General features: G+C 39.0%; 3 non-coding genes and 1 pseudogene across 3 annotated transcripts; all 4 read left to right on the top strand.

The window, feature by feature from the left end:
- Positions 1-1,586: 1,586 nt before the first annotated feature.
- LOC109058200 lies at positions 1,587-15,217 on the top strand (annotated as a pseudogene).
- Positions 2,888-3,203, top strand: LOC122135381. Its single transcript, XR_006153484.1, has one exon. It is a non-coding gene; the product is annotated as a small nucleolar RNA U85 (small nucleolar RNA).
- Positions 4,581-4,887, top strand: LOC122135378. Its single transcript, XR_006153483.1, has one exon. It is a non-coding gene; the product is annotated as a small nucleolar RNA U85 (small nucleolar RNA).
- Positions 10,344-10,629, top strand: LOC122135377. The gene has a single exon (XR_006153482.1). It is a non-coding gene; the product is annotated as a small nucleolar RNA U85 (small nucleolar RNA).
- Positions 15,218-20,037: the final 4,820 nt, after the last annotated feature.

The raw sequence follows: 20,037 nt of genomic DNA, 5'->3' as shown, positions 1-20,037 counted from the left end.
GCTATAAAATAGAAATGAAATGCACACGTGTTATTAAAACATGCGTTGCTGTCACATCTGTTGTTGTGATGGTTTTATAACACGACAAGCCCAGTTGTGTCTGGATCTGATCTGTAAATACTTTGCATAATGTTGACTGACTACACGAAACACGTTTTTGTTAAATACGCTTTCCGACCCGCCCACATAAAAAAATATAAAATAAAATTCGGTACCCGGGCTCTTACCAAGTCAATGTCTTTAACAGTTAAGTTATCCGTTTTACTGTGAAACATGTGCGTCTAAAACACCGAATAAAAGAACAAAAGAAACTACTAGTGGGTATTCTGGGTCTGACTTGACAACACACGTGTCTGTGTGTGTGTGTTTTCACGCATTCTAACCTCGTGGTCATCATGACTCCAAGAGTGGGAATTTAATGCTGTGATGTCAAAATAAAAGTTTATCACAACGCAAGAGGTTGTTTGCTTGACATTGGGAAATTAACCGCACTGGCATAAATCTTGCGTACACTACATAGTTTATATAATTACGAAAAAAACGTGGACACTTGCCATTCGTTTGTTGTTAATATGATCATGGTTACTTGCATTCAACTTGCATTACTTGCATTGCATTTAAAGCTTCATGAACACCTCCTTCTTTGCTAAATAATTCCTCTGCACCATTCGCAGCTTGTAACTGTTTAATTTTCCGCAATTGTTATCCTAATGTTGCAACGATTATGGTGCTGTAAACTCGTGAAAACACAAGCTTGGCAAAACGTTGATACAACGATCCCAAACTATTTAAAAACGGCAGGGCGACACTACAATAAAGTAAATGTTAAATTGAGCAAAATAGTAAACAATTAGTAAAACAATCAAAGCAACAAACATGACATTTAAATTTTACATTAAATAAAGCTATTTTATGGACTAAACAGCACTCAGCACAACACCCCTCCATACAGATTAAATATGAGAGAAAGGAGGGCGGGGAAAGAGAATTTCAGTACTTTTTAATTTAAAAAAAATCATTTTGCCATAAAAGTATATGTTTAGTCGCCTTTAAAGTGTCAGTAAATTCTATTGTAATTAATACTTTTTGCTTTTAAATATTTATAAATCCACCCCCTAGCGCCCTCTACTGATCAGTTGGGTGTGGCGTTTGTGAGTGGGCGGAGTACTTGGAGTGATGACGTACTTCCTTTGACGCGCGCTGTGTTAAATTCAAAGCTGCGACTCAAAATGTTCAGTCAGTCCAGTCTGCTTCATACGGATAAGTTCTTCTGGTTGCGATTTGTTGGGAATAAAATCGTCTTTTTGTACGGTGAGTGTTTGGGTGTGTTGTATTATTTATTTCAACCTTAGGAAGTGTGTAGCCTAGAATACATTTTTATTTGCCTGTTTATTCTGTGGCTAGCGTAGCATGCTAGCTTGCCTTGTCAAACAAAACAAACGTGTTTTGCTTAAGTATAATGTTAACGGAAACAAACATTTTCCTATATTTTGTGTTTATGTTAGCCAAGATGATGCATTAAAGTGTTAGACCGTACATTTATAGGGCAGACATTTTAGGCTTGATGTAACTTAGCCGTGTGTGTTTTTCTGTTGCTGCTCTGCAGCGGTTGTTCTTACAGACCAGCATGTTTATATTCACTGGTTGTTGTTTAGGCGTGCAGAGATGTCGTGGGATTTTATTGTACCGGTTTGTTTGGACGATCTCGTGGAGTCTGGTGCTGTTAACCAGTATGTGGTTCAGGATGTGTTGTCTGCTAAACAGCTTCCCTCTCACATCAACAGTAAGTGCTGAGCACCCTTTTTGTCTGCTATGAAGGTTTTAAAGTAGCACTGAGAAGTCAAGGGCCCCTGTGCATCCTGGAACATTTTGACACAGCAAGTGTAGACACAACAGTATATATATATATATATATATATATATATATATATATATATATATATATATATATATATATATATATATATATATAAACTGAACCGTATACAATTTTCTAAGCCTTAGAATAAACTAAGCAGAAAATTAATCATCAAATGCAAACAAGTTGTCCATAATAACCGTTATTACAGTTTGTGATAATGTTTTATTTATCAAGAGTGTTACAAAACCCAAAAATACCATACAATTCCTTACAAGAAACCAATATGGGAATAACAGTCCTGCTAAATGTCCAACTGATGGAGGAAAACAACAGGAAATAGCAATGTTATAAATATATTTTTATCTGTATTAAACATTAACCCCATGTGTTACGGTGATTTTGTCTAAGCATAATTTTCTGTATGCAGAAAATTGTCGCACAGTGGATGTGGCAGTGAAAGAAGACATGCTGGAGTTGCTGATACAAGGTTGGAATTTCATAGTCAAACTTCCTTTTCACCAAGTCATATTACTTCTAGTTATTTGCAATTAATCAAAACTATATTTTCCACAATGTATCATAATGCTCTCTATTTTCAGTGGTCAGAGGGCTGTCGGTTTCCCTGCCGACCCTTCTCATGTCAGGCTCTTTATCAACCGTGGACCGCAAACAGCAGCTCAATGCCGTGAAGATGAGTGTTTTTCTTCTTTGCAAACTCACAGAAACAGTTGAGAGTGACTCATACAGGGAGACTATCGTCACGGCACCCAGCAAGGTACTGTCACATCTTAAGAGTCACATCTTAAGTTGTTTATACCAGTGGTTCTCAATTCCAGTCCTCACAACCCCCCGCTCTGCACATTTTGTATGTATCTCTTATCACTTCAGACATTTGTTCTGTTTGACTGTAAGTGCCCTGCAAAGTGGACTTCACAGGATAATCGGCCCTGATTCCAGTTTGAAGGGAGCATATAGTTTCTATTCAGATCGCCAGGACTGGAAATGAGAACCACTGGTTTATACTTTGCCCCATGATGAGAACAAGGCAAATACGAGCTGATTGGCTGGGATCTTGTGTTCTTTTGCTCTCTGACTGGTGGGTAATCTTGGCAGAGTAGTGGAGATTGGCTGCGCTGCTGTAAGGGCCCACCCATATTGATGCTGGCTGTCAAGCATAATACAAGTCTCCTTCAGAAATGGACATTTGTGGATGATTTGGCAGCTTACAGTGTGTGTGTTTGAGTATGTCCCGTGTGTGTGTGTAAATGTGTCAGTCAGCAAAGAGTCACATCTCCTAATGGGCCTTCCAGCTGTGAATGCTTTCTTTGGTAATCTGAGGGCAACAACTATTGTTTCTAAGCTTGTTGATTTTAGTGTATGCACCATAATAAACATCTTTGTGTTTGTCTCAGGGTCGCAAGAAGGATAAAGTTGCCGGAAAAGGTATCCTGCAGTGGGACAGTGAGAGGGAGAAAGTTCTTCAGTGTTTGACTCAACTGCTGCAGCTGGACATTCGCACACTGTGGAGTCTGTCTCTAGTGGAAGAGGAGTTTGTCAGGTAAAACACTCAGTATTTCCTCTTAAAATGTCATCCTTTCTCGGTTTAATCTTTTTAGCTCTGTATGTCTTAATATATCATTATGATCACGTGTCAATTTCTACTTCTCTATTGTTTGTCAATTTCTATGTAGCTGTGTGACATGCTGTTGCTATAAACTCCTGGAAAACCCCACCATAAGCCACATGAAGAGCAAGTCCACCAGAGATGCCATCATTCATGTGCTGGGAATCATGGTGAAGAAATACAATCACATGTTGGGTAGGTTTATATGTACACATCACCACAAACCCATGAATGGGTTTGCAATGGTGTAGATGTTGAGCTGAGTTGTCCTGGATATCTTCTCTTTCCTGTACAGGAGCATGTGTGAAGGTGATTCAGCTCTTGCAGCACTTTGAGCAGCTGGCGTCAGTATGTGCTCAAGCTGTTGCTGCCTGGAGCTTAGAGTACGGGGTCAAGGCCATTGTCGGAGAGATCATGAGGTGATACTTAATAACCTTAGTCCTTCTTGTATTTGTGATACTTTGGTATGACTGCTTATACAGTGGGCATATACAGTCTTCATTTCAGGCTGCAAAGCAACAGAATGTGATTAAATTCTTTATTATACTCACTGTATCATGTTATATCTGTGGTAGTAAATACTTATAGTCTATGTTAACGAATGGGCATTTCCAGTGTAGCAGCACTCATCAAATGATATTATTTTACTTTAGGTGTATAATTTAAAGTTTAATTAAGGTTGTTATTAATTATTATATCTTTTGGCTTGTATCTATCAAAATCCAAAGAAATAGATTTTTCCATGTATTTACCACTATATATTTACTTAACATTTTAGGGTTGTGTTTCCAGCAAAGTAACTATTTTGATTTTAATGTAACATCTTATTACAATTATATTTATTATACTGCTCACCCATGACGATTTTCATCTAAATCAAATCTCCATGTGTGTGTTTCAGAGAGATTGGTCAGAAGTCAAGTGAGGAACTAGCCAGAGAAGGTTCAGGTGTGAAGGCTTTTTCCAGCTTTTTGTCTGAACTCAGTACTCTTGTACCCCGAAAGCATAATCCCCAACATCAGTGTTCTCCTTACACACCTGGAGGGAGAGGTACAGTCACATGTTCTCTTTCATCACTTCTTTCATTGGATTCTTGCCCGGTGATGAGACCAAGGCGAATATGAGCCCATTGAATTAGAGTCTGAGCTCTCCTGTTTTCCTAATGGCTGGTAATCTTGGCTGGGCAGTGAAGATTTGCTGTCTTGCTGTAAGGGCCTGCCTACATTCAATAAGCCCCTTCCTCTGAGTTTTCTATCCTTTGAAGAAATGGGGAAGAAAAAGGGTGGGGCTTACAGTGTGTGTGTGTGTGTGTGTGTGTGTGTGTGTACGGTCACAGGTTGAATCTTAGTTCTCTGCAGTAATTCTTTGGGCATTGAGCTCTCTCTTTGGTAATCTGAGGGCAATCATTTAAAACAAAGCTTTTTTCAAAAGCAAAGAGTTTCAGAGCTTTACTCTTCTTTGTATGTGTGTGTGTGTGTTCTGTTAACATGCTGTTTGTGTTTGGACAGAGTCCGAGTCTACGGGTGGCTGTGTGTGAGGTTCTTGGTGAGGTTCTTGTCCGAGTTTTTGTCTGGTGATAAGATGGATGATTCTGCTCGTGCAAGCCGAGATCGTTTCCTGGACACGCTGCAGGAGCACATCCATGATGCCCACTCACATGTCCGAGCATGTGTGCTACAGGTCTATGCACGCATTGTCAACAGCAAGGTTTGTGGGTTGTTTTCCCTTTTATCTTAAGCAGAAATTGAAGGGTTTTATTCTTGGATGCTCTAAGATATAATCCTCCCCCCTTTCCAGGCCTTGCCGTTATGCAGGTACACTGAAGTTATGGAGCTGACTGTTGGGTGTCTGGGTGATAAGTCTGTCCATGTGTGTAAGAGTGCTATCCAGCTGCTGGCTGCCTTCATTGCTCATAACCCTTACAGCTGCAAGGTACAAACATGCTCAATTAAAACATCTGGTAGATGCACCTACCATTCAAAAGATGTTAAGTACTTTTATTCAGTGAGAATTCATTCAATTAAAAAAAAAATATATATATATATATATATATTAGGGATCGACCGATATGCATTTTTCAGGGCCGATGCCGATACCGATTATTACAGATCAAGGAGACCGATAACCGATATTTTGAACCGATATGTGTCTAGTGTAAAAATGAAAATTAATGTCAAAATTAAGAATAAAAAGGCCTCTGACAAAGACTCTCTTTAAATTATTTTAACACATCTTTAATTCTGAGAACTGTTCATAATAACAACATTAATATTAATAATAACAACAAACATAAAAAGTGCATCAGCAGCATTCTGTAAACTAAGTAAAACTTGCATCCATCAGCAGCATCCTATAAACAAAGTAAAACTTAAAGCAAATTTAAACAGCAACAAATGAACAAATAATGGAAAATAAATGTAATCTCTCTCTCTCTCTCTCTCTATATATATATATATATGTATGTGTGTGTGTGTGTGTGTGTGTGTTATATTTAGCATTTTATTTGCAACCCAGAATTGCATTAAAATCACACACAACCCATATTGTAATGGTGTTTTTGCTGTGTTTGCGTTTTTTTTTTTTTGATGTGTAAAATGTTTGTTTGACTGTTTATTACGGCGATACAAACTAGGAAGTATACAGGACAGCGTCATCCAGAAACGTGCAATGTGAGATTATTGACAATTTACGTTATTAGCATAGGTTCAAATGAGAGAGCGCGGCCGCGGAGATAACTAAATCAGGAATAGGGAGCTCGCGTCGCGTCAGGGCGTCAGAGCTCGCGCTTGATGCCCTTTCAGCTCTTCAAAATTGCATAATGGTAATTCTGAATCTGTATGATAAATTATTTTGCAATCATGTTAGAATAAAGCAATATTTCTCCAAATATGCGCAATTTTTTTTGACTAAGAGCCCTAACGGAACGGACGCTGTTCAGTGAAGCTATGTGAACAACACAAAAAAAAAAAACCGAAGCAGACGTGAGTGAATTCATTCGTGTTGATAATCTATTCACAATATAACGTTAAGTTGGCCGAATGGTGAGAGAAGTAGGTTTTAGTTTCACTATCTCAGCACTGATGTGATGATCCGTTAAAGCATATCACTGCAATGACGGACATTGACCGGGAATTCACAGTATAATAACTGAACGGGGCTTGTCATCATAAATCGATTATATTTAGGTGTTTTGCAACTTCAGTGTAGTGATTTATTGCAACTTCGGGAACGTTTACTGCATTCTTACCTTCGAGAGATAACTTATTGATGTGTGATGATGAGCACTGAAGCAGCTCCTGTGCTTTCGGTGTGAGAGCGGAACATTTTCAAGCCGCGCCAGCCGTATTGATTGGCCAGGCTCGTGACTCCCAACAAATCAGACGGACGATGGGCGGGGCTTAGTCTAGGCCACAGAGCTGTGCGCTCTGACTGAGGTGGCTGGATCAGTGCCAGATCACGCATTTCAAAATAAAATGGTTTTATCGGCAAATCGGTTTTGAAAATGGCCGATGCCGATAACAATAAAAATGCTTGATATCGGCGCCGATAATCGGCCACGCCGATAATCGGTCGACCCCTAATAAGGTGCCGATAATCGGCCACGCCGATAATCGGTCGACCCCTAATATATATATATATATATATATATATATATATATATATATATATATATATATATATATATATATATATATATATATATATATATATATATATATATAATATATTCACAAAAATATTAAGCAGCTTCTTTAAAAATTAATCTTACTGACCCTAAACTTTTAAACACTAGGGTACCTAACTATTTACTGTGATCAAATGTATCTGCTTTTGTTTTCTCCATGTCAAGTTGAGCAGTGTGGATCTGAAAAAGCCCCTGGAAAAAGAGATGGCCAAATTAAAAGAGATGAGAGACACCCAGAAAGAGCAAGTGCCCGGTATGTATCTTTTCTAACTGCATTGCTCCTTTCAGTCTTTTGCTCTAGTCTGCCTGGAGTCACTATCAGTGGCACTGCAGAAATTTTTTCCAGCTTTAAGATTTTAGCTCTGTGTTTGTAGTTGCAGTCATCACTGATCTTTGGGATGCAATGAAGCCTGAGGTGGAGATGACCATGAAAGCACAACTGGAGCCTGGCAGTGAGGAAGAGGAGGATAAAGATGAGCAGACAGAGGGAAAGGAGGAGAGAAGCGAAAGAGACACTGCTTTACAAATCGCACAGCTTCTCCGGGAAGGCAAATACAGGTTTTTGTAAATTAAAACGCAAATATTCTCATACATTACTTCTGCACACAGACATGCAATGTGTTGTTTAATTGTGTGTAGGAAAGCTGTTGGTCTGTGCATGCGGGCTCACTCCCTGTTCCCAGAGTCATCGTTCTTCTCAGATCTGGCCGACTTGAATGCAGAAACTCTCATCAACACACTTGCAACACTTTTCAAGGGTATGTGTTACTTCAAATAGTCTTCTAAACTTCCACATTAGATTAGATGATTTTGCTCAGGTCCAGAGCAGGAGACACCTGAAGCCATGTCGAGCGATGCTCCACCCACCCCTCAGAAAGAGGGTGGAGAGAGTGAACTAAAGAAGCAGGAGATGTTGGTTCAGTACTTGAAAGACACAGAAAGCTTCGCTCTACAAGTGGAAAGAGCCATCGCTGTCATTAACAACATGCTGTACTGGAAAACCACTACAGGTGATTACTATGAGTTAAATGACTGTCTGGTTATAGGGTTGGGAATCGTTAGAAATTTTTCAATTCCGGTTCCGCCTAACGGTTCTGATTCCGATTCCGGTTCCATTAAAATCATTAAACGACTATTAAAAAAATAGTGGTAAAGAAAAATGCACAATACTCAACTACTCAGTGAGTATTGATTATTGCTAGTCCATCAATCAGCACGTGCTTTAAAGTTGATGTTTTTTACACTATCAATCACATTTTGCTGTTTGGCCAAATAGTCCCTTGAGGGCTAAAACACTTGTTCATTTCCCTAAATTAATAAAATAATAAACTGTTATACTTATAACCATGTATACACACACTCCATAAAGCCCCTATTTTACAAATAATAATGCAGTCAGGAGATGGTGTGATGCAATGAGTTGTTTCCACATTTTTAAACATTTAAAATGCATGAAAATAAATATTTTCTATCACTTTATCACTCTTGAAATTACCTGTACACTAAATAATCTAGCTCTCATACTTGCATAACATTAGCAGTCTATTTATTTAGTGGTCCAAGCTGAAGTCAATATGTATATTAATGACAATATGGGACAAATATAATGTAATTCAGTGGCGGCAGGTGCTGCGCACTGGCGGTACATGTACAGTCAGACAAAACAACGTACAGTTATCAAAGGCGTGAGTGCACGTACAGTCGTGGGAAACGTGTTCGGCAGTTAAAGACACGATGCGGCTTGGAGAGTCTGTGGAGTGCCCATCATTGGAAACAATGTGCTCCATAATTAAAGAGGCAGGGTGGCGTTTCTGTTTGGTTTGTAACATCCTTTACGGGAAACGCAGAATCGTCAGAACACCGGCACAAGGCTGCTCACAGCGCTTGGTCACATGTCGCACCAGAACCGTTTTCGGAACCGAAACTTAGAAATTGCTCACGGTTCCAGTTCTTTTCTCGGTTCCCAACCCTACTGGTTTATATTAAATCGGTACGAAATGAAAATTCACTCTATTTTCTAAATGCATTAATTTTCATCCATTTACCTTTTAGTCAAAATGATGTAACTCGATCTTCTGGTGAAACAAGACTTATCTTTCGTGACATGCCAAACCTCCCCAATCATCTAGTCCCGTTTCTTACAATTGACTGCTCTGCCTCCAACCAGTTAACAGGTTGACAATGTGTAGTTTCCTCTCTCTCTCTCTCTCTCTCTCTCTCTCTCTCTCTCTCTCTCTCTCTCTCTCAGTTGTGCAGGAGGCCATGCAGTTCTGTGTCACAGCATTTGAGTTTGGTGTGGCCGACTCCGTGTGTGGAGTCAGAAAGATGTTGCCTCTTGTCTGGTCCACTGATGTCACAATCAAAGACGCTGTCATCCAGGCTCACAGACGCCTGTACCTCAACCCCCCGGTGACAACACCAGGTCTGCAAACATTTAAAATCATTTCATAAGGATAAAGGAACACAGTTTGATTATACTGTAGCTCAACTGGCCTTTTGTGTCCATCCATCAGGGCAAAGGCTCAGACTCTAGTGGATAATCTGTCAGATCTGATGATCGATGCTTCATTGGGGACCGTCCAGTGTCTGGAGGAGATTGTGACCGTTTTTTGCCCTGCATGTGAGCATTGCCACAATTTATTCTTCTTTTGACAAAGAAGAATGTATTTATTTATTTATTTTTTTTTTTTTTTTTTTTCTCTCTCTTGGTGCAGGTCCAGGAGTTTTTCAGCAGTGAGAGTGCCCTGCAGACTTCACAGTGGTGCAGGTTCTTTGGGAGAGGTTCTCTGGTAAACGAGAGACTAAAGCACTTCACAGGAGAGGTGCAGTACTATTGCTGGGCATGGCAGCACGGTGAGACACTCAACTCTTAATGCTTCCCAGATGTCTTAGAGTGTTTAGTTCAAACGGCTGATTCATCAGAGGGTCTTCCTCTGAGTCTGCACTTTCGTGACGTAATGCCACATTGACTGTCAGGTAGAAGTCTGCTGTGTGAGCACCCTTTTGAACGCTAAAATGACGAATGGGACACCCTACGGTCTTGTGGTTTTTAAATGACATGCTCGCGGCAGCCATTGTAAGTCTGCAAGTGCACCATGAAGTGTTCCATTTGGGACAGGGCCTTAGAATGATTCTGTTGAGCTGATTTAATGTCGCAGCATAGTGAAAATGTTGCCCAATGATGAGACCAAGGCGAATGCGAGCTCGTTGGGTAAGAGTCTGAGCTCTTCTGTGCTCCTATTGGCTGGTAATCTTGGCTGGGCAGGGGAGATTTGCTGCTTTGCTGTAAGGGCCCGCCTACAATAAAGCGTGTTCTTCCTATCAAGCTCTTCCACAGAGAAATGCAGGAGAGATTTGGGAAGAATGATCATAGTGTGTGTGTGTGTGGACACAGGTCGAAACTCAGTTCTCTGTAATGTCCAATGAGCTATGAGCTAGTTCTTTTGTAATCTGAGGGCATTCTTGTCTTTATCATGTTAAGGCATGGTGTGCATTATTTCAATCTGTAATTTCAGTTTGTGTGTGTGTTTAGTGCTGAGAGGGAGGTGGTTCTCAGTAATTTGGACACACTCTGCTCTGTCGCTCTGGGTGAGAAGGTTGCAGAAGATTATTTGCTGGCTCGGGACACGCTCATCACCATCGCTAACATAACAGACCATGTGAGGGTATGTATTTACACTTTATGTATATACTAATACAAGTTTTTTTTTTTTTTTTGTCTCTGTTCACTAAGTCTACGTTTGTTTGTAATACAGTAATATTGTCAATTACTATTATAATTTAAAATTGTTTTTTTTTTTTTTTTAATATATTTAAAAAATGTATTCCTTTGATGCAAAGTGAATTTTCAGCAGCCATTACTCCAGTGTCACATGATCCTTCAGAAATGATTCTAATAGGCTGAATTGTATGCTCTTGTGTGTCTCAGCAATCCAAGGGTGTTCCCTTTAGGCTTCCTGTGGACCACCATCTCTTTAGCTGTCTGTCCCAAGCCATCGCTGATGGTATGTTCTTTTAGCTCTTTTTGCCATTGTTTACACATCTCTTACTAGCTTTTGTCTTGGGTAATCTGATCACAAGTTTTGGTTGGTTTCTAATAAAATGCTGTACCAAAAACTTCCCCCAACACATCCTTTTTTGTTTTGTTTTTCCTCCATGTGAGTACATGGTCCTTCATTGTTTTGGAAATGTTAGCTTTTATACTGCAAATTGCAAAGTGCCCACATGTGTCCCATAAAGGGGACATCAGATGCAAAATTCACTTTTACATGGTGTTTACATATAAATGTGTCGTAACAGTGTGTGGACATAACCACCTTACAATGATTGAATAAAATCCATCCGCTGGATGAATTTTTTTTATATAAAATCCCTCATGTGGTCTTTCTCTTATTCACCACTTTATTTTTTTTTTTTTTAAATCTGGTTTCTTTCATACGTTTCTGCTGTTTGGTAACAACTGTACCTTCATTTGATCAGGAGTAGTCCAGTCCGACCCCCATTGGCAAACCTTCATGGAGCAGGCTGTCCGTCTTATCTACTTTCTGGCAGAGTCCCCTGACCAGATGTGTTCCCGCCTTCTCCAACGGTCTTCTCATCTCCTATTGGAACAAATCACAGAGGGCGGAGAGCCCAACCAATCACAACTGCAAGAAGTCGGGTCTCAGGGCTCTGAGGAGCAAGGTAATGTCAGCACTACTGTTGAAAAATTTACAAGAGGTAATTACGCTAAAATGTTCATATAGAAAACATTTAAATTGTAATGTTTCACTATATATCTTAACTGCTTTTAATCAAATCAGTGCAGCCTTGGTGAGCATAAGAGACCCTGATCTTTTGTGTACATTTGTTTATGATTGCAAAGGTAACATTCCTGTTCTTTTTTTCTAGTGAATTGCGTGAGCTTGGCTCAGGTGCTGTCACTGTGTGGAGCTGTGGCCTTCTGGCAGGTGTCTCACCTTGAGAGAAGTGTAAGCTCTGAGCTACGGAGGAGGAGGGGAGAAAAGGAAGAGAAGGAGGAGAAAGAGAAGGCACCTGCCAACAAAAAGGTTAATGATGACAGTCCACTGATCGGTTGTTACCTGTTTTCTTTACAATCACATTTAAGTGTTGCCCAAAGCTTACTGCTGCAGACTGATGTAAGTGTCATTTGCTAGGAGGCTAATGACAGTTGTGTGGAAGAGGAGCTCGGGCTAGTGGGCGCCTCAGCTGAGGACACTGAGGTGGAGTTTATCCGCAAGATCTGTGAGACTGAGTTATTAGCTGGTGAGCCCATCTAGAGAAACTGTTTGCTTCACTATTTTGACACGTTTTAGCTTGGAATAAAGAGAACTAGGTGCATCATAATTTTATGTTCTTACCTGATTCACAAAGCACTAAAGCACTGATACTTGTTTAACTGTGGTCTCTCTTTGCAGAAGGGAACATGTTGAGTGCATTTTTGCCTTTGCTGGTGAAAGTTTGCAGCTCTCCAGGGAAATATTCCCACCCTCAGCTCACCACTGCTGCCTGCCTGGCTCTGTCTCAGTACATGATGATCAGGTATTTCTGCTATTGTTTTATATTACACTAACATTACTGTTCAAAGGTTGTTTGTTTTATAACTGTTTTTGAAAGAAGCCTGTTATGCTGGCCCAGGCTGTAATTTGATAGTGAAAATAACTGTTTTGTATTAATATATTATAAAATGGAATTTGTTCCTGAGATGCAAAGCTGAATTTTTAGCAGCCATTACTCCAGTCTTCAGTGTCACATGATGCTTTAGAAATCTTTCTGATGTTACTATTCCTCTTGAACTTTTGAATGGAAGTTTATTTGTTGTATTATTGTACTTGTTTCTTTAACCATACAATATTAACATCCTTTGTCTATTTCTCTAGTCTTTCTGTTTGCAAAGACAACATCCGGCTGCAGTTCACCGTACTGGAAAAATCCCCACTTTCTGTTGTCAAGGCCAACACAATTGTTGCTCTTGGTGACCTAACAGTCCGTTTTCCCAACATCCTGGAACCCTGGACGCCCAAACTTTATGCCAGGTAAATTGCACCAAAAGATCAAACAACCACTGGTCTAGGGATGTTTTGCATAATCAGTTATTCTAGTTTATTTTAGTTCCTGCTTAATCTATTACATTGCAGTCATTTCATTTTGGGGCACTCCACTAATTTAACCTAAATGGGGTACTGTATGTGATGAGAATGCATCTGTGCGGCTGACTGCCATCATGGTTTTGACCCAGCTGGTGCTGAAGGATGTGATGAAGGTCAAAGGTCAGGTCAGTGAGGTTGCAGTGCTGCTGCTGGACCCTGAGCCACACATCGCCAGCCTCGCTCTCAACTTCTTCAACGAGCTCTCTGCAAAGGTAGCTGTTCCACTGCAGCTCTGCTGTCTCTTTTTCTCTCATCCCCTCATGCCTCCCAAGATGAGATGCCCTAATTATAACTCTGACTTTTTTTTCTCTCTCAGGACAATGCAATTTACAATCTGCTGCCAGACATCATCAGCCGATTATCTGATCCTGAACGTGGAATGAAGGAGGAGGACTTCAACACCATTATGAAGTGAGATATGATTTATGCTGCTATTGCACTTTAACTTATTCTGCATGACAAACCATAAATCACTTCTATTTAACTTTCTCTTTCAGACAACTCTTCTCCTACATCACTAAAGAGAGACAGACAGAGAGTTTAGTGGAGAAGCTCTGCCAACGATTCAGAACCGCAAAGTGGGTATCAGACACACACACAATATGCTATTTGCTTTATTTTGACCCACAGTCTCCCAATGGAAACAGTTCTATAAAAACACCTTTCCCGTTCATCACCAAATCAGAAAAGTTTAACCTGGTTTTAGAAGATTTTTCCATTATTTTGCCTACTTCAAACATGTCCAAAGATAACTTAGGCTAATGTAGTTACCCAAAATCAAATTTAAAAATAGTCAATGAGAGCAGTTTCATGGTGCACCGGAAAACATAGCTAGAACAACATTTGTCAGAATGGGCTCCTTTATGGCAGATGATCAGTATGAAGGACCATGTCTTCCTCTCTTATGTGATCTTGTTCTGTCTCCTGTTTGCAGGACTGAGCGTCAATGGGCAGATCTGGCCGTGTCTCTGTCCCTGTTGTCTGTGTGCGAGCGAGGATTGATTAAGATGGATGAGTGATTGGTGTGTTTGTTTGATTGATAATCTCTGTGAGTGTGGTGTATATGAGCCTCTTGTGTATTTTGGAGAAAATTTTTGTCGAAGAGCCAAATCACAGTTCAAGGTACTACATTTGCGAAAATGTGGCAGCTAAACGGTGTACTTTACACAAGTGTACACACAGAGCATTGATCATTACTTGGTGACTGTTGAAAGTAGTGGTGTTTGTTTAGGCACAGGTTGAAGACTATGAGAAGCGTTTGACAGCCGTTCACACTAAAGGGCTGGAGAATGTGGAGAGTGAGGAGAGCGGACACCAGATCGGAGACACACAAAGTCAAAACCTACAAACGCAACAGCCACACAAGAGCGTGCGCAAAACCACACGAGGTGAAGAGATCGAGCAAATCTGATCTCGCAAAAGAAATTGATTTTATAAATTCATCTCAATGTGTATTCACACAATTCATAATGCATTCATCTCTATATCCTTCAGGAAGTGGAAAACCGAAGTTAGATGACAGCGACCTCGTAACCCCAAGGAAATCTTGCTCTCGTCCCAAACCTGCAATCACCTTCACCAGTGATGAAGAAGAGGGTCAGTCACTTTAACATGATTATCATTTAGATATTTATTCCAAGTTAAATGTGCAGTAAAGCCTTATGCTTCATTTCTATTCTTTTTCAGATGCTGTCATGGCTGAGAGTGAGATGCCCAAAGTGACAACACCCATCACTCGCACGCGACGCACTCGTCTCAGACACTGAGCACTCTTTTTCAGAATATCCAGCTTTTTGTAAATACCTCTATCATGTAATTTGGTTTTAGACAGATGAGGTCTGTGACTGTCATTTTTAATTGTTTAATGTTTTAGTTGCCATCAATATGGTATATCTGTTTTTTTAATTAAACGTTTTTGAACCACAATGGCTCTGAATTATTTTTTTTTATGTTCGTTCATATAAATGTTTTTGTCATTTCAGTTTTTGATGAACTGCATTTAAAATGGCAGTTTTCACACGTTGGGTTTTAAGATGATTTACATGCTTTTCAACTTGAGTAGAATTTATGAATAACCATGTAGTGTGGAAATTGGAGGAATGTCACGTTTACATCTGGTTAATCTGTTTTAACTGAAGGTGTTTAAAGTGTTTCGATATGGGACTTTAGTTGTGTAGGCAGTCATTCCTGCTAAGCTGAAAAGATTTGTTGTCTGTTTTCATGGAGCTGAACTGTGTTTGGGCAGCTTTTATTGCATCTGTAGATTCTGCAGTGCTTGCGTTTTCTTGTATAGAATGCTGTTTCTTTCTTAGAAGTTTGGAAAAAAATGACGGTTAAAAGGCCTGACTCCGAAAATGAGATACTGATCCGTGTGAAAGTTTCAGTTGTGTCACTGACTAATGTAGGGTAAGAGAAACGACCTCAGTTGCTTTAGTTTTACAATGTCGAGGCCACAGTTAAAAACTTGCTATGAATTTATGTGCTTCTCAAGAGCCTTTTTAACCACTGTGAAAATCTCCAAGAAGAATGAACTGCATGAGCGAGGTCGGTGGCTGCAAATGTGCAGATTTAAAACATCTGCACCAAAAAACTGTGATTATGAGAGCATGAGACAAGCTTACAACATACGAGTTCCTCAGCGCTTTCATTTCGCCAAAGACATGCACGAGCAGTGGGAAACAAAAGAAAAGGTCATTTAAGAAATGTTCTGGTTTGTTTCCATTCCATTTTACGTTAAACTGGATAATACACATCGTACATTAACACTGAAAAAACATCCCAAAAAAAGGGTTAATACTTTGACTGGATAATACTATGTAATAATTCCTAAACAAACATTGTAAAATACTGAGCAGATCAGCCGATACAGGTCCATTACCAATAATTATTAGGTGCCTTTCTTTTTCACTTCTTGGAGCATAATGCCAATAAGGAACTGGCTTTTATTAGTTCTCTCAAAAATAAATAAATTCTGTCTTTATTTACGAAACCTTATGTTGCTCCAAACCTTTATTTTATTTTATTTATTTTAATTTTAAACGAAGGCAGTATTAAGCAGGAATAATAATTAATATGTTATTTTGCCATTTTGTTTGGTGACACTAGTGCAGCAGAAATTTTTCAATGTATTGTTGCTGTATATTACAGAACGGACAGAGGTTGTCTCTTCCAGCTCTGTGGTGGTTGAATGACAGCTGGGAGGAGGTCCAATCCAGAAAACTTGCAAATGTTCTGCATCAGGTGTGCAGTTTGGAAAGAGGAGATTTTTGGTTCCTCGTCTTACCCAGAGTCCCTGAGTGCTGGCTGGTTAATGTGCCATGTCTCCAAACAGGTACACTCTCACAGCCCTGCTCAAATGGACTTGTAAGCCATATGCTAAGAGATTTTCTGGATTGATTCACTTATTCTGTTTCCCTTTCCACTGGTTCATTGTTAGGGTTAGACTTTAATCTACTTTTATTGATTCACACTGCTGGGGAAACAATGTTAAGTTTAGACCAGCCTAAAGCTGAAGTATGTAATTTTAAAATTTAAATAGTCCTCTAACAGATATGTGGACAGTAATTTTCATGTTATGGCTGATAACCAAATGATGGCAGATATTTACCTTCCATACTATTTTGTCTAAATTCATTAAAAAAAAAAATGTTTTGAATGCTGAATTCAGGCATCACAATATTGTGATGTACAGTATGCAGCAGGCAGTGCACTACTTAACCTTCGGAATTCTCGATCTAAAGTATACTGTCTGTAACTGATGCACTGTGATGTACTTGAATTCAAATGAATTCTCTTTTAGCTCCATCTTTACGAGTTTTTATAGGCTTCATTTATGATTATTGGTTTTTATATTAACTGTCTGCAAATTAACTGAATTTGTTATTAAATGACTAAAGAATCTTGACCTGGACTGGACCTGAATGCTGTAGTGATCACAGCAGAATCAGACTGATTCATCTTGTCCAGGTCTAGTCCTCATCTTTGTCTGTGGTTTTTGATAGCTTTACGTTCAGGGCTCTTGAGCACTGTCTGTTTGCAGGAGCATCCATTTACCCAGAGGTGATGTGGAAATGGAAAGAACTCACTGGACTGGACGTCTGTGAGGGATACGGACAGACTGAGACTGTATATAAACATTTAAAGGAATAGTTCACCAAAAAATTACATTTGCTCAAAATGTACTTACCCTCAGGCCATCCATGATGTAGATGTGTTTGTTTCTTCATCAGATTTGGAGAAATTTAGCATTACATTACTTGCACACCAATAAAGCCTCTGCAGTGAATGGGTGCCGTCAGAATGAGAGCCTAAATAGCTGATAAAAAAAATCATGATAATCTCAAGTAATCCAAACAACTTGATCAAAAATCATCTTGTGAAGTGACCACGCAGCTTTTCACTTAACAAGATGGCCTGAAGTTGTGTTGTGGATTATTGTGACGTTTTTATCAGCTGTTTGGACTCTCATTTTGACGGCACCCATTTACTACAGAGGATCTATTGGTGTACAAGTGATATAATGCTAAATTTCTCCAAAGAAACAACCTTGGATGGCCTGAGAGGGAGTACATTTTAAGCAAATTTTCATGTTTGCATGAACTATTCCTTTAAACAGCTAGAAACTCATGAGTGAAAATGGGTCCTAAATTGCCATCTGTTTTCATCTATTATATGGTCACAGATTCCTTAACAAAATCCTTCATGATGAACATTCAGAGGCATGAAGATCAAACCAGAATGTTCACAGCAGAATGAGTTCTACATGACGGGTGACAGGGGAATGATGGACAATGAGGGATACCTGTGGTTCATTGGCAGAGCTGATGATCTCATAATGTATGCAGGGTACAGAATTCTGCTCATCATAATGATGATTTTAGGATTTCATATCTCATGTTATGTCTGTGTGTTTTTGAGGAGGAAAATGCTTTGATAGAACATCCAGCTGTAGCAGAATCTGCTGTGGTCAGCAGCCAGGATCTGGTTCAAGAAGAGGTAGCGCAATGCTTTCTGGGATTGCCTTCTGCATGAAGGATACATGCAGTGTGATCTTAGAATTAGGCAAAAATTTAGAAGGGTGTACCATAATTATCAGCAGAGCACATAATATGCATTAAAATGGTGTGTAAGAACCGCAAACACATGTGAAGACTGTCACGGCTCCTTATAAATATCCACGCAAGGTAACTTACGATTAGAATTCAGTGCTTCTGGCTTTAATACTTCACTGAAGACCTTTTCAATTTAGTCCAGATTAAAAGGAATATTTTGTGGAGTTAAGAAAGAAGGAATGGGACAACAATCACCAATCAAATATTCCACCTTTCCCAGATGTCTTCCCACTTTGATGCATCATATTTAAGACTGATAAATGGATCTACAGACCTGTAGTCCTTCAGCTCATCTGTAGATGGAGGCATTTCATAACAATCAATTTGGAGAACTCATTTCTAATTACATGCCATATATATTTTAGTAAGTTTAAATGATTCTAAGTGGAGTAACTCAAAATGTATAAGCCTTGCAGTTCAAATGTTTTTTATTCTTTTATTTGTAAATTGTAGATCATATTCTCCATATGCAAAACCTAAATGTGTATAATTTATTAACAATATCGTAAGCATTTATATCATTAAAAGCCTCTTGTTTTGTTAACATTCTTAACGTTCTTAACATTTTGTTAGATAAAACCTGTTTATTATCTCTTCCAAACACAGAGTGTTCCTTTTTTTCACAAGAGCATGATGTCATGTGACTAATGACAGATGGCAGACAAAAATCTGATCTCTGCTGAATGATGAGAGGATTGTGAGGTTATAAAGATTTCTGAATTTGCAGAAATTTTACCCAACAGAAAGGAATGCAGTGACTTTTCAGGTGACAAATCTGTTTGTAAATTAGTCTTGACCACTAATGGAGAAAAACAGCATAACTTGTAGCTTGTCAAAAATAATGATAATGATGATGCAACAATTTTTGAAAAATGAAAGGCTACATTTTTCAAACTGCTAAAAATTTTAACCAAGCTGTAAATTTCCCCACACTCACTGACTGCAGCAATGAGAGACAGGTGCTGCTTAATTGACCTGTTAATTAATGGGTCTTATGCTTATCAGGTGGAAAAACAGAGCCATAGACTTTATAACTGAAATATCAAGCCAAAATATTCCAGAACTCAACATAGTCAGCTGCTTCGTGGCATGTTGTTAAATCAGACTTTAGATGTTTGTTATGACAGCCTGAAAACAGCAGCTTGTTCGTGTATGCACAGAGTTGTGTTTGTTGATGAATTTGTTGGTTTTGGTTTGCAGCAACTGTATAGAATGGTTCTTACAAAAATGTACTATGGCTGTACCATGGATGGTACTAGATACCATAGTACTGTCAGTTCCAAGTCTGTGACTACTATTGAAATACGCGATATATATGAGAACATTCATTTGTATTAATACAGTACATTGTGCCCTGTTTTTAAAACTTGAATGCCATAGTATTTTGGTATGTCATTTATTGGTTGTAAAATTTCTTTAAAAAAAAAAAAAAAAAGTTTTTTTTGTTTTTTTTTTTAAGAGCTTTTTAGGTTTAATCATATCAGCTCATGGTGCTGTGATGCGGCAAATTGTTAAAACTATACATGCTCCACATAGCCTCTAAACTGATCATGCATAAAATAGTTTTAGATGAAGTACAGAATATCCTAGTCACTAGTGAATATGTC

The sequence above is a fragment of the Cyprinus carpio genome, chromosome A2, assembly GCF_018340385.1.
Source record: "Cyprinus carpio isolate SPL01 chromosome A2, ASM1834038v1, whole genome shotgun sequence".
NCBI lineage: Eukaryota > Metazoa > Chordata > Actinopteri > Cypriniformes > Cyprinidae > Cyprinus > Cyprinus carpio.
The sequence above is the reverse complement of the archived record's forward strand: the minus strand, read 5'-3'. Positions and strand labels throughout refer to the sequence as shown.